This window comes from Pinus tabuliformis, chromosome 6 (genome assembly GCF_031772625.1).
Source record: "Pinus tabuliformis cultivar Carrire ecotype Pingquan chromosome 6, CPIR1, whole genome shotgun sequence".
Lineage (NCBI taxonomy): Eukaryota > Viridiplantae > Streptophyta > Pinopsida > Pinales > Pinaceae > Pinus > Pinus tabuliformis.
In genome coordinates this window covers 377,200,699-377,216,930 of record NC_142292.1, presented here as the reverse complement: position 1 = coordinate 377,216,930, position 16,232 = coordinate 377,200,699, and the positions used below count along the sequence as shown (strand labels likewise).

The 16,232-nt window shown below is 37.5% G+C and overlaps 1 pseudogene; it reads left to right on the top strand.

The window, feature by feature from the left end:
• The first annotated feature begins 2,173 nt into the window (after positions 1-2,173).
• On the top strand, positions 2,174-15,437 carry LOC149258880 (uncharacterized; annotated as a pseudogene).
• The last annotated feature ends 795 nt before the right edge of the window (positions 15,438-16,232 follow it).

The window sequence follows — 16,232 nt, the reverse complement described above, 5'->3', positions numbered from 1 at the left end:
TGCCACCTTCGGAAAAATACCTTTCAATCATAAATTAAAATCATGGTTGAAAGGTATTCATCCAGCGAAAGTAATGCCATTTGGTCTACCTTGTCATATCATTAAAATCGATAACACGGCGTTTCCGTAAAACAAGCATACAATAATACGCACGGCCCTCGGCATCAAATTTGTTTAAACGAGACAAATCTTTGACAAATTAAAAACAATAGTAACAACAATGTTACAATAAATTAAAAATAAACCTAAATAAGAAACGGTATGAGAAATGCAACAAAATCGGTGGTCTATTTAACTTATACTTTCAAATAAACAATATTTTCGTCATTGCAAGCTCATAGCTTACATCATTGCTCTCATTGTTACGTCGTGATATCATTTTAAATTGAATTTCTTAGATTTACGTCATGATATTATTTTTAATTTCATTTTTACTTTTTGTAATATAATTCTTTTAAATATTTACGGAATTTATGTTCAAGGATGAAATTAAGGATATGTAAATTGTTTCAGTTTGAAACCTTTAATAATTTATGTACAAGTATGAAATTAAGGATTTGCAAATTGTTTCAGTTTGAAACCTTTAATTCTGGTTTTGGCTTTACAAATGTTTATTCTCGTAAATGGTAAATAATTATTTAAAGAATTACAAGGGTTTAATAATTAAAGTTATTAATTAAAAAAATGAAAATTATTATAGCATCTTCGTTTCTCTATGGTTTATTTTCATTTTCCATGACCTTGATGCATTCATACCCTCTTATTCCTACTAGTTCTCTATCTATGTTATTCTATATTTTCTATCAACTCAATGGTGAAGTATCCTTAGGGATGACTCAATGGTGAAGTATCCTTAGGGATGTTTTCATTAGAGGAATAAGGTTGTAGAGTATGGATGAGAAGAAGGAATAAAGTTCATAATGTGTTTCTTTAATATGTGATGATGTATTTTTTTAATATATTATGTAAGTATTAATGGGTCTATATATATAGAATCATATTATTATTACTCAATTTTAAGGTCACAGTGAAGCTAGATATCAAATTGGTGTATGAGAGTCTTGTTTGTGGGATAAGGGACCCAATTTCGCTTAGCTATTTGATAGCTAAGTTTAAGAAGGCATACATACAGTGATGTGTGGTTTGACCGTAAGTCTACTTGGGCAAAGCTCAATAGACCGTGGTTCAAATCTCATTACTACACTGCCCTGGTGTGGTGGCGGCTAAAGGAATAGATTCCCCATCCCCGCCTTGGCGGCACGAGAGTCTCCTCTTCCTAAAATCATAGGATCCTAGTATATCCGACTTGCAGGTAGTTGGATGTACTCTTGGTGTTATAGAGGCAGGGACGAGGATTGATCCTCGGTAAAAAGAAAAGTTTACGAAGGCATACAAACTCTACCCCATCTTATTTTGAAGCTGTGATCTTTTAAGAGGAAACACAACTCTCAACCATTACACCGAGTCAACTGTATAGAAACTAATAATAATATTAGCACAATGACATTAATAAATGTGGTTGATATAAGCCAATAAAATTTAAAATTTAATGTACACTCTTTTGTTAAAATCATAGGATCTTAGTATATGTGACTTGTAAGTAGTTGGATGTACTCTTGGTGTTATAGAGGCAGCTACAAGGATTGATTCTCGTTTTAAAAAAAAAATTACGAAGACATACAAACTCTACCCCATCTTATTTTGAAGTTGTGATCTTTTCAGAAGAAACACATGCTCTTTGATATAAGTCAATAAAATTTAAAATATATAAATGGTTAATATAAACCAATAAAATTTAAAATTTAATCTATATATCAACCAAATTAATAAATTAATACAATTGTGTTGGATATAATATATTTATAATATAATTTAATCATATCAACCAAATTAAAATATCACATAATGTATTTATAATATAATTTAATTATGTAGGATTGAATTCAACCATAAAATCTAGAGATTAACTAAATATTTTTCTTTTATATATATGCTAGTTTTTAACGACATCTTACCATTTAATAAAATAAGCATTGTCTCCCCCGCTGAAAATATTATATATATGCAAGAAGTTCATGAACGTTTCGTATTCCGGAAGCAGGTTTGCCCTTTGGGAATATATTCAGAGCTGTGGTGTGTATATGCTTTTATGTCGCGAGAGTAGGGAGAAAAAATGGATTTCGGGATTTATAATTTTCGAATCGCTATCTTTCTACTGGTAATTGTAACGGGGTGTAGCGTTATTGATTGTTTTAGGGCCCATCCTCTGTCTGTGAGATTGCGTAGTCATGATTTGCGGAAGCAGCGGAATGTGGTTGCCCAGTCGAATGGATATGAGACACATAATTACACTCAAGTTCTCGACCATTTTTCGTTCGTTTCAGAGTCTCGCACCTTTCAACAGAGATATTTTCTCAACAAAACTTTCTGGGGTGGTCCTCTCAATAACTCTCCCATTTTTGTTTGCAGGGGAGAAGAGGATAATCTCGATGTTCTAGTCCTAGGTGGTGGCTGCGGCATCGTGATCGAGAATGCACCCCACTTCAAAGCACTCCTCCTCTTTGTCGAGGTATAAAGTTTATCTTTCCAAATTTTATTTTGCTAATTTTTTAATCTCTGGTAAAAGCATTGAGTAGATCAATGAATTTTCTTCCGGATATTTTATTAAAAAGATCACCAAGTTTCATTTGAAAAGATTTGAACAAACTTAAGTTAATGACTTTCATCTTAAAACACTTGAACCGAACAGACCTACAAAATTAACCTCCACCTGTTAACAGTAACAAACTTGTTCACTTTCAAAATTACTATTTAGCTAATCCTTTTCAATTTAATCCGTTTTGACTTTCGAATTTCCCCTGTTTTCCCTTATTTTAATTTATCGTTTTTGTTTATACTTTATTAGTCCCTGCCATCTGGCATCCGGCAGGGACTATTGTAATCGTTCAATGCCGACTTAGCATTAGTTGAGTGCTTTCCCCGTCTGTTATACGGCGCTTATACTAAAGTCGTGTGAGGTGTTCTGTGCACATAACCAAAGTCGGATTCGGCCTTAACCTTTCTCATCTTATTTGGCCTCTTCCCGAGGCGGAAGAGGCCCGAACATAGGTTAAGTTGGAAATTATGGCCAGTTTCATTATCCCTGACCGTCAACCGTTAGCGTTAATGCTAGCATTAATTCGTTATTTGGTAAACAGGTTTCGTTATTTCGTAAAGTATATGCTAAGGTTGCAGGGTATTAACAGGTGTTGTCCAGGTGTTGTTGCAGGGTATTAACAGCTGCATCGCTGTCTCTCGGCTGGCATTGACGGGTGGGTAATGAGGTTCTATCGGCGGGCTCGATGAGTTCAGCTAGTCTGAAAATCATTTTGCTGTTTGGGAACTACAATGGACTACATTGGAGAGGCGACAGTTCGGTCACTATCCAGATTGTTTAGTCTCAAGTGTCCCAATCGTTTTTTCCGCTGGTATGTCTTTACTGTATTACAATCCGGGAGACCACGCGTGCTCGGGCGTTAGATGGATTGCAGGGCTCTCCATTTTTTAAATGTTTTTTCGTTGAAGGGTTTTCTCTCAGAGCCTCGACACCCTTTGTTTGAGCATTTTACAAAAGCTGCCGAAGGTTTACAGGGTCCATGTAGAATGGTGCGCTTGTTTCTCTGCTGATCCACGGAACAGAATGGAAGGAGTCGGCGATAACAGTAGCAGCTTTACGGATCTGTTATTGCAGGGCGGAGGTCAGTCATCGAATCAAGCAGCAGCAGCAGATGAGTAATTCTCAGACAGGAGGTAATAATGCTCAATCCCGGCCTCTTTACAGGTCGAATTCCCAGAGTACTAATAACTATGCAAAGCCTCCACCGTTTCCCCCAACTTCAGTGCCTTCTTTCGCACAGATGAATAATTACGCTTTTCTTCAATGAATTTAATAACTTTATAAGTTAGATAAGAACAGACTTGCCCATCTGTACTCATCCTTGAATGCCTGTGGCTCTCCATGAGCAGCAGCAACTCCCCTATCTTTACCAGGGTTAGCCATTATGCTTTTCTTCAATGAATTTAATTTTAACCATTAGCTTGCTTAACAATCCATTATGGAATGTTTTTGCTGCTTTTATGTGAGGCTAGGGCACTCCTTTACATAGTTTGCAGCAATGGATCATTGCTTGAGAATTATCTGTTTTTATTAAGCCGTGTTGTGATGCTCCATTTTGGTGTGTTTTCAGTTTTCAATTTGATGGAGGAAGGCTGTATTTGTTTCCTGTCCGTCTTAGTTTTGTCATTAAGGCTTTGCCTACCTTTTGCTCTTAGCTGTTGTGGTGAGATCTATGTTCCGTTTATCTATTTTTATTAAGCCGTGTTGTGATGCATATCATAAGTTCGTGAGATATCTTTGTTTTTTTATCTGGTTCAGAACCTATATTGTTATTTTCTCTGTGTTGCATTATATTTACCATTACATTATATAAGCCAGAGACAAACTGTGTACATCACATATTTCAAATGCTTATAGTTGCTGTGTACACATATTTCAAATGCTTTTAGGAAAACTATGTATCTCATACATTGAGAATCAGAGCTGGCATGGTGTATGAAAATTAATGCTTTTCCACATTACTGATAAGTGTTACCCTATCTATATTGTGCCTGTTCTTGTTTGTTAGAGAAAATCTCGAAGAATTTCTTCTTAACTATAGATCCTCACTTTTTCTTCTCCTTTGCATCAGACACTCCTATTTATGATAGGAAAATGTATCCATATCTAGATGTATTATCTATCCAGAATTTCATCCACAATGGCTTTACTATAAATACTGTTGTCACTAACCATTTTGGGCATGGTTATACTCTTAATCTTGCTATTTATGGTATGGAAAGATACTTTTAAATTTAAACTAGGAAGATGTGCAGCTGTAACTTCAAACTTTCCTATTGAGCGAAATAGAAAGTGTTTTCAGTTTTCAGTTTTCTGTGTTGAGTTGAATTTGACACAGTGGCTTGACATACCTCCTTTGGTGTATGGAACGCATCACCCTGCAGGCATGACTGCTTTTTTATCCATAGCTGGATTCGAACCCAGTTCGTAGATATGTGATCAGTGCAACTGGCTGTGTGCACATTCAATAGCCTGATGGGGGTCATGTCAATCTAAAATCCCTGAATGTACAGTAAATGGATGCTCTAATCTCAACTTTTTTGAAGAAAGTGGTTGCATGCTGTACACCTATGGGGACAGGGTAGACCTTTTAAGTGAAACCACCATCTCGGTTTTTGCAATCAGGTTGTTATTTGTTGATAAACATTGATTTGAACTTTTGTATAAATTGGCCTCTTCTGCACCTGGATATTCACATACACCTCCCCGCTTCACATAACATGGAATCCATTAGCATAAGCCAACTTACTGAACTCACAACATTGTTTCTCTTAGCACTTATTCTCATGACTCTTCTGATTATTGACATCGTAAAAGTCGAAAGACAAAGAAAAAAGAAACCAAAAAAACAATAACATCTCTTTTGCATCATCTTACGCATTGTCTTATTTCCCCGCTTCCTTCTCTGTTACAGGTGTACGACGGATGCTTCAAATATGCATTTGGGTCCGCCATCGTGCTGCAACTCGCATTTTTTATGCTTCTATCGTCTCTGCTCGACTGCGGCACTAATGTCCTAATTGTTAGCATTCGTGCTTGTCTTGTATTCTTCACATGTCTTATTTCCCCGCTTCCTTCTCTGTTACAGGTGTACGACGGATGCTTCAAATATGCATTTGGGTCCGCCATGGTGCTGCAACTCGCATTTTTTATGCTTCTATCGTCTCTGCTCGACTGCGGCACTAATGTCCTAATTGTTAGCATTCGTGCTTGTCTTGTATTCTCATGTCACTATTTCTATTGCAGTTGTGTCATTTTGGGCTAGCAACATAAACTGGTGTATCTTGAATCGTGATTTATGTATTACTGAAACTTGTTCATGTGACTATATATATTGCAATTGTGTGATTTATGTATTACTGAAACTGGTGAACTAGTCTACTCTCTTTTTCTGAGAACTACTTCAAATCTGCGGGGAGTAACTTACTCCACTATATCTCCTGCTATAGCATGAAGAGTTTCTTACTGGGGAGAAATCTTGTAAATAGTGAAATTAGTTTCCTGTAGCTGTCCAGGGTAATGAATTGTCTTATTATGATTTCTAATTGTGAAATGTTAGCAAGTTTAAATTAAATTGAAACGAGCCTATTTGCAGGAATACATTTCTTCTGCCTTGCAAACATGCCTTTTTATCCTCAGATTGTCTTTTCTTTCCTGTTTAAAACTTCTGGTATACAGAAGCTGCATTTTGCTCTTAGCTCTTGCTAGCACTTCTTAAAAATTGAAGCCTACGACAGCCCATGTACTTGGTTTTGTAAACATTTATCAACGTATTTATTATTCATTATGTTTTCTGAAAGTGAAACTTGATAAGTCAAACTCCATTACATTATGTTCTTCAAATAAGGCAGAGAAATTAAGCTACTCATGGTTCCACATGCTTCCTTGAACAACATGAAATTGGCAATAACAAAACCATGATTTTGTATGATATGAGAAAATATCTGATAAGTAGAGTGTTATAGAAGCCTAAAGAAATGTTAGGCTTGAGATTTCCGGGAAGAAAACCTGATTGAAAGCCAAGCTGCTTATTTGCGTTCAAACATCAACTCTGAATCTCCTGATCTAGTTGGGAAACTGTCGGCATATAGTGCTGCTGGTCAATCTCTGAACATCAAAACATAGTATACGAATTCAAAGGCGGCTACATAGAACTATGTGCAGGGACTAGCTGCTTCGCAGCCTTCCTTGTTTTTCTTTTAACCCTTCCTCCGATCTTAAACTTCGTTTTGTTTCGTATTTTTATGTAGCATCGGTATTATGGGGAGTCCCAGCTGGATTTAATAGGTGACCCATTAAATCCCGTGGTCAATACAAGCACGTATGGCTATCTCACTTCCGAACAAGCGTTGGCCGATTACGCGACTCTGATTACAGATTTAAAGAAGAATTTATCAGCGGAAAATAGCCCAGTGATCGTGTTTGGCGGATCATATGCAGGAAGTAAATCATTTCATTTCATGTCGTAGTTCAAACCGATTATTAATTCACCTCTTTATTTTTAGTTTTAATATATGACCGTGCGATTGCAGTGTTAGCTGCATGGCTTCGTTTGAAGTACCCACACATTATACTAGGTGCACTGGCGTCTTCCGCCCCAACTCTGTTGTTCCACAACCTCATTCCTGACTATAGCTTCCTCGCCGTTGTTACAAAGGATTTCAGAGTATGTTTCTTTCATTCATCAATATTGTCTCTCAAATCGTCAATTATCTGAGACCTTATGGCTGTGATTCTATGTTTAATAAACACAGGATGCCAACGAGAGCTGTTATACTGTTGGAATGTTAATTCCAACTGCAAGTTGCAGGCGGACGTGGGCAGCATCGGGCGTAATCTCAGCAGCGAAACGGATCATGTGTTTTCCGGCCGCCTGAAACATATCGCGCCAACCTTCCGGCAACAGAATATTCCGGCAAAGGGCTCCGATGCGATTTGGTGAAGACGCGTGGCTCTCACCTGACATCAGCATCTCTGACATATCGGGAGGTAAAGCTCAGCATTAAACTGCCTTCCGATATCAATCTCCATCGTCCGATCTGGTTGCGTGTTGTCAGCCGTCGATCCTTGAAGGTGCACGGGCCTGCGTCAATTTAATTTTGCGTGGAGTAAACGACTTTTGTGTTGACCGCCGGATGGATGAACTTATGGTTTTTAATGCTGTTCGTATTGTTTGGTGGAGGCCCGTTTTAAATGGTCATGGGCGTATAGTTTTATTTTTTTATATATGTTTCATATGTATGTCGTAGAAAAGAGTTTATGGTGTGTGTAGTTTTGTGCATTGTGCATACGCACTATGTATTTTGTATGTTTCAATATATAACAATGTATTGTGGCAACGTTGGGGCAGTTGCTGTGTGAGTTTTTTTTGTGATGCTCATTGAGGCTGCGTACTGTATGCGCAAGAGAGAGCAAGGGAAAAGAATGTAATGGAGTAGTGGCCGCACAGAGCTCCAGCAAGTTTTGTGTGGTATTGTATTGAATGCACAGCAGTGCATAAATAAAAATGAGGGGAGCGCATAAATGAAAATGAAGGGAGCGCACATGAAGCGGGTGAAAACATTGCACAGTAGTGCATAGATTTTATTAATGAATTGGATTTGCATTGAGATGCAAAAAGAAAAGAACGCATAAGTTTTTATGTAATGTGAAAATCCAGGAATGAAAAAAAAAGGGATTTCACTCAGATGTAAATGTAAAAATATTTTACAGCAGTATGTGTAAAATGTTTTTCACAGCAGCAAATGTAAAAATGGGTTTTACTGCAGTAAACCCAGCACAATAATTTCTCAGGTAAAAACAGAGTTTTGATGGGTGAAAGTAATTTTGGTAAATCCCTCTCAGCAAAGAGGATGAATGTGTATCAGGCATGTATTTGTATCAGGCATGTATTTAAATCAATAGAAGTGTTTTTGTGACTGTGTAATGCTGTGTTCTGAGTTAATTTGTTTTAAAAGATTCCCTGTGCAAAAGGATCCTGCAACAGTGGAAACAAAGCATTGGCTCTGTGGTGTTTGTTTGTGTGGTTTTGGTATTTTCCCGTTGAAAAATACCCAACAGTGGTATCAGAGCTAGTCCAGGCTCTTTGATGGTGACAGAGCTAGTCCAGGCTCTTTGAAGACTCAAAGAAGCTGAAGGAAGGTGTTGCAGCAGCAGTAAAGTTTCTCCAGCTGTGTGAAGTTTCAGCCAAAGGGATTCAGGTATTTCTCAAAGTTTTTGAGTTACTGTTATAGAGACAGTCAGTTATTTAAAAGAAAAAAAACAGTCAAGTATTTAAAGCCTAGAAAAGAATGGCAAGGTCAAAGAAGAAAGCCTCCAGGGCTGTTAAAAATGTGTCTCCCCCCTCTACTAAACTAGAAGGCAATCCATTAGAATACATTCTATTTGAAACCCCAAAGTTTGATGGAAACTTTGATGTATGGGAAATAAATATGAGGGCTTTCCTAATGTTTGAGGGGATTGAAGTCTGGGAGTCAGTGATTGATGATAGCAAGATGGATAAAGAATCCATGGAGTATGATGCACAAGCAACAAAGACTATCTTGAATGGACTCCCTGATTCTGTGAAGAAGAACCTAGGAAAACATACATCAGCAAAGGATATATGGGACAGACTGCATGACCTTCATGCAAAGGGAGCACTGACCATGACAATGAGTCAAGAAGAACCCATCATAGAAGCTGAGAATGAGAAGGTTGACCTCATCAAACTTCAGGTAAAAGAAAGGGATGAAGAGCTTGCCAAGCTCAAGAAGGAGCTGGATCAATGCAAGAGGAAACATCATGAAGAAGTCATATCCATGACAAATCAGCTGAATAGTGCAAAGAAACAGGCAGATGCCTTGACAAGTCAACTTGAACAAAGACACAAGAAAGTGAATAAGCTTGTGGAAGAGATTGGACAGTACAAGGTTGAGGTCTCCTCCCTTAAGTCCGAACTACAAGAAGCCAGGAAGCAGGCACAAGGAGCTGAAAAGAAAATGAAGAGCAGTCAAGCAAAAGATGAAGAAATCTCCAAAATGAAGACAGATATTATCTCCTTCAAAGTAGTAGCAGCTGAAGCTACTCGTAGCAAAGAAGAGACTGAGGAACAACTAGCAAAGAAAAATAATGAATGTGAAAAGTTAGAAGAAGAGATTGTCCTCCTCAGGAAGAAGGTTGAAGGGATGAACAAGATCATGAAGAGCTCTCAAGCTTTGGATGACATGCTCAGCTATCACAGATCTCCATTTGATAAATCAGGACTTGGGTATGTAGGTGAACCCTCAAACAAGGATGAGGATGCTTTAAGCAAAGGAGATGTGAAGAAGCCAGAAAGAAGGTATGATGCTCCTAGTTCCAGCAAAGGCAAGGAGAAAAATGAAGGCTGCAATAGAAGAGATCCTGCTCCAAGTAGAAAACCAACTCCAAGAAGAAATGTAGCTGATGTCAAAGAGGCAAGATGCAATGGTTATCATCAAAGGATCTCAAGGCAGCAAGGCTTCAGAAGTGCATCAAGAAAACCTTCATCTCCCAGGTACCAAAGTTCATTTTATGGTTATTGTTATGCTTGCTCAAACTTTGGTCATATGGCAAAAGACTGTAGAGCATTTCATGGAGATAGATGTTGTGGTCCCCGACAATCTCCAAGAAATAATTTCACAAGAAGAAATCATGAATTCTTATTCATGAATAAAGTTGAATGCTTCAAGTGTCATAACATTGGGCATATGGCACGTGACTGTAACTTGACATGGGCTCTTACACAAGCTAGACCCATGCAAAAGAAGAAAGTTACACAAGTATGGAGGAGAAAAGAAATACAGTGTGAAAGCCCCTTAAGCAACGCAGCTGATCTAAGTTTGTTTTGAGAAAACTTGCTAAAAGAAGATAAAGCATACACTAAAGGGGAGCTTGAATTTTTTTTGTTGTTTGCTGAACTGTATTAATAGTCATTTGTTGATGGAGGATGTATTGCAGCGCAGCAATTGCAAATGAAATCTTTGTTAATCCCTCTAAAAGGTAATATGCAGCAGTGATGAAATCAGCAATGTTTTTGCTTTGTTTTTATGCAATATGCACAGAAATGCATAAAGAAGAAAAGATGGCAGCGCTGAAATGTAAAGAGCAGCAGCCAGATAAGAGAAAAATGCAAAGCAAGAAGACCCTCACAGCAGTGGGAAGACAAAATACAAAACAGCAGTTTGGAAATTTTTTTTGGAGCACATGGATTAGAATGAACAGCAGTTTTGAATTTTTGCATGGCAATGGAAGGTAGTTTCCTTCTATGTAATGTGAGAGAATATACTCACAGCAGAATGAGTGTAATGCACAACAGATGAAATGTTTTGTATTGGGAATGAAAATGCAAAGCAGTGAGAAGAAAATGAGAAGAAAGCAAAACGCAGCAGAGCATAAATGCCCAGTGGCTGAGAATGCAATGAAATTTTTCACACAGCAGTGAAAAATGTAATGTTTTTTTTTGCAATGCAGCATGCAAAGAAATGCATAAAGAAAAACAGGGACAGCAGATTTTTAATGCACACTAGATGTATAAGAATGTGTGTGGCAGCAGAAAGCCAAAGGAATTGCACAGTAGTGCATTGTGTAAAAAAAATGAAGACTAAGATTGTGTGAAGCAAGGGTGCATAAGAAAAGGCAGCAGCCTGTGTTATTTTTTGTGGAGAATGAAGTGCCAAGAGTATGGGCACACAGCAGTATGATGAAACAAAAGGCAGCCACAGTGCAAATTGCAGAGGCAACGCAGTAGCAAATAAAAACCCAGGGATGACAGTCTATGGTTATGGGTATGGACAACAGTGAATATGAAAAATACAGCAGCAAGAAGTTATGGACAGCAACATGATGGCAAGAAGGAGAAGCACACAGAAGTGCAAATAAGAAAATGCAGCAACAAGAAGTTTTGTTGAAGAAATGAAAGGTAATGGAAAGCAGCAGATGTAAAAGAAATTTTCCTTACAGCAGTAAAGGTAAATGTAATGAATTTGTTGTTCATTGAATTGAAATGCAATATATGCAACAGCAGTGAGTGTAAGAAATGTTTACACACAGCAGTGTAAATTTGTCAATTGGGACAGTGTAATTGTTCCAGAAAAGACAGAGTATTATGTCTTTGAAGAATGCACAGCAATGCAGAGTTTGGAAAGAAATGTAAGTGAAGTGCAGCAACACAATAGCAAGTGTAGACACAGCAGTGTAGGGTGGACACAGTAAAGAAGATGGCACAACAGTGTAGCAGAGAATATGCATCAGCATAAAAGAACAATGTAATGAGTTTGCACACACAGCAGTGCAATGATTGTTTGTTTTGGAACTGCATTTGAAGCATTCATTTGGTGAATCCCTCTGTTAAAGAGGAAGGTGCTTTTCAGCACAGTGTCATGGTAAATCCCTCTGTCAAGATGACAGAGGAAGATGCTTTTTAGCATACACATGGTAAATCCCTCTATCGAGAGGATGATGCTTTTCAGCACAGTCACAGGTAAATCCCTCTGTCATGAGGAAGGTGCTCTTAAGCACAGTTTCAGGTTAATCCCTCTATTAAGAGGAAGACAACTTTGTTTGTTTATGAACTGCATCAGAAGCAGTTGGTGAATCCCTCTATGTGAGGAAGTGTTTGGGTATGTTTGAACGCCCAGCAGTTGAAATTAAAGGGGAGTGTTGGAATGTTAATTCCAACTGCAAGTTGCAGGCGGACGTGGGCAGCATCGGGCGCCATCTCAGCAGCGAAACGGATCATGTGTTTTCCGGCCGCCTGAAACATATCGCGCCAACCTTCCGGCAACAGAATATTCCGGCAAAGGGCTCCGATGCGATTTGGTGAAGACGCGTGGCTCTCACCTGACATCAGCATCTCTGACATATCGGGAGGTAAAGCTCAGCATTAAACTGCCTTCCAATATCAATCTCCATTGTCCGATCTGGTTGCTTGTTGTCAGCCGTCGATCCTTGAAGGTGCACGGGCCTGCGTCAATTTAATTTTGCGTGGCGTAAACGACTTTTGTGTTGACCGCCGGATGGATGAACTTATGGTTTTTAATGCTGTTCGTATTGTTTGGTGGAGGCCCGTTTTAAATGGTCATGGGCGTATAGTTTTATTTTTTTATATATGTTTCATATGTATGTCGTAGAAAAGAGTTTATGGTGTGTGTAGTTTTGTGCATTGTGCATACGCACTATGTATTTTGTATGTTTCAATATATAACAATGTATTGTGGCAGCGTTGGGGCAGTTGTTGTGTGAGTTTTTTTTGTGATGCTCATTGAGGCTGCGTACTGTATGCGCAAGAGAGAGCAAGGGAAAAGAATGTAATGGAGTAGTGGCCGCGCAGAGCTCCAGCAAGTTTTGTGTGGTATTGTATTGAATGCACAGCAGTGCATAAATAAATATGAGGGCAGCGCATAAATGAAAATGAGGGGAGCGCACATGAAGCAGGTGAAAACATTGCACAGTAGTGCATAGATTTTATTAATGAATTGGATTTGCATTGAGATGCAAAAAGAAAAGAACGCATAAGTTTTTATGTAATGTGAAAATCCAGGAATGAAAAAAAAAGGGATTTCACTCAGATGTAAATGTAAAAATATTTTACAGCAGTATGTGTAAAATGTTTTTCACAGCAGCAAATGTAAAAATGGGTTTTACTGCAGTAAACCCAGCACAGTAATTTCTCAGGTAAAAACAGAGTTTTGATGGGTGAAAGTAATTTTGGTAAATCCCTCTCAGCAAAGAGGATGAATGTGTATCAGGCATGTATTTGTATCAGGCATGTATTTAAATCAATAGAAGTGTTTTTGTGACTGTGTAATGCTGTGTTCTGAGTTAATTTGTTTTAAAAGCTTCCCTGTGCAAAAGGATCCTGCAACAGTGGAAACAGAACATTGGCTCTGTGGTGTTTGTTTGTGTGGTTTTGGTATTTTCCCGTTGAAAAATACCCAACATATACTACAATTAAGAATTCGTGGGGCGAAATGGACAGACTTGCTTCTCAGCCCAGAGGCCTCCAAAATTTGTCCAACATATTTAACACTTGCACGTAAGCTGAAACTCAAAAAGAATTAGAAAATTAGATTTAAAATATTTTATCCGTCTGCTTTACTCCACACTGATCAGATCGTTCTCTTTCTGTGGTGCTTCTCAGCAATGTAACTGATGTAGAGGCCTTGCATGATGTGCTGATTAATATGTACGAACAAGTAGCACAATACGACTATGCTGAGGTCATACGCGTAAGTAGTGAATAATTTTATTACCACCACATATCCAGTTTATCTTCAATATAAATATAACTCAATTTAAGATTTTGATAAATTTAAGGTGAATGTATATTTTTGAGACAGGGTTTCGGTATCAAAATTTATTTGTCGATGTATTTCGAACCAACAAGTGTGGTTCATCGTCAGGACAGTGTTTCGAACCAACAAGTGTGGTTCATGGTCATGACAAGATGAAGAACCAGATTTAAGTATAGCTTAAATAGAGAAAAAAACGGTTTGAATGATCTCTCTATTATGCCTGGATCCGGTTCTTCATCTTATCGTGACGATGAACCACACTTGTTGGTTCAAAACGCCTCTGCAAATAAATTTTGATGTGATTATCGCCCAAAACTTATCTCAAAAATTTGATTGATATAGATCACAAAAGCCTCAATTGAATAAATGTATATTATTAGATTTTAAAATTAAATATATTTATATTCATAAAAGTTTTTTTAATATCAATAATCTAAAAAGTTTGCACACTATCTCTTTCCACACTCGGTTCTAAGTTCGCTTTTTTCTCAACAGTGGAAAATGAAGATTTGTTCGGAAATGAATATTAACATCGTTGGTACTGTAGATATGCGACATCATCGATAGCGCTCCCGAAGGTACCGACATTCTGGTTCGGGTGTCAGCCGTAGCCGGAAAAGCTTCCCCGTCCTGCCTGCCAGGTTTTTTTCCCGATCAGTTTTACCCATGGTTCTGGCAGGTTTGCGAATGTGTTTCATGATTAATAAATTTAATATGAAGCTGTGAGGAGATAATCTGATTGTAATTTACAGGCATGCTCTAAGCGGAGATAATCTGTCTGTTTTGTAGACGTGCACGGAAATGGTGTTTCCGATTGCCCAGAATCCGAATAAAACAATGTTTCCCCTTAAGATATTTGACCTAAAGTCCTATGCCGAAGATTGCAAAAGGAGATATGGAGTACTTCCCAGATCCGATTGGGTGTCAACTGAATATGGCGGCCGTGTACGTTGTAGATTAACTTATCAATATGTATGTGCATACATCTGGCCTAAGCTTTTATAATGTGATTTATTATAATTTGTGTGCACGCAGGACATAAGAAAGGTGCTGAAACACTTCTGTAGCAACATCATTTTCTCGAATGGTTTGAGGGATCCATGGAGCAGTGGGGGTTAATTCACAAGACATTAGTTATTAGTTTTTACATGGAGAGACTTCTTTAGACTTTTAGCGCTTCTGTTATAATCGTTTGCATTTTTTAACGGGATGAATTGCAGTGTGGTGGAGAATATATCTGAAAGTATCGTCGCGCTGCCTACGAAAGAGGGTAAGCGCAAATATTATTTCGGAAAAGACTGAATATTCATATAGCAAATCTAGACTGAAATTCTGGTGGATACATTATGATGGCAGGAACCCATTGTCTAGACCTATCTCCTTCTTTGCCAAGTGATCCAGAATGGCTTAAAGAACAGAAAGCAAAGGAAATCGAGTACATCAAAAGCTGGATTCAACAATACAACTATCAGTTTCTTCACAAATGATGCCACCACTGAAACTTATAGAAAGTGTTGCAGGAATAACTATGGTGCGGTAAAGTTAATTCATTTATGGTAAGCAAATTGGAGAAATATTAGCCAGCATGTAGATTCTTTGCTAAGAGAGTCTCTGACTGTGACTCTTTTCAAAGGCGTCTCCATAGTTGGTATTAAAGTTCATGTTTCTTTTGAGGTTATTGAAGCCTTTTTTTCGGTGGATTTTCCCTAAATTCCGAAAAGGTTTATGTGGAACTCGGAGTGTTAGGTCATTGGATTTAAATGATTTAATTAAACTTTTGAGTAAAGTATGTCATTCTTATTAATAAAATTACGAATTTTTTTATGGAATAAAAAAGGTCATCTCCAATATTTTAGGATGTTTTTAATAATAGTTAGCAATCGAAAATCAAGATTTATTTCAAAATGTGGTTTAATGAAATTGATGGATTAAAAAATTTTAGATGAACATGTTTCATATGAACGTTATTTATGGTTTTTTTTGTTACCAATTAAACTTTTGAGTAAAATAAGTCATCCCCAATATTTTAGGATGTTTTTAATAAGAGTTAGCAATCGAAAATCAAGATTTATTTCAAAATGTTGGTTTAATGAAATTGATGGATTAACTTTTTTTTAAGATGAACATGTTTCGTATGAACGTTATTTATGGGTGTTTTTTGGTTACCAATGACACGTGGTATTAGTAACATTGTGGCATTAGGAATAGATGATGATATTTATAGGTGGTATTAGTAATAGATGATGATATTTTTTATAGGTGGTATTAGTAATAGATGATGA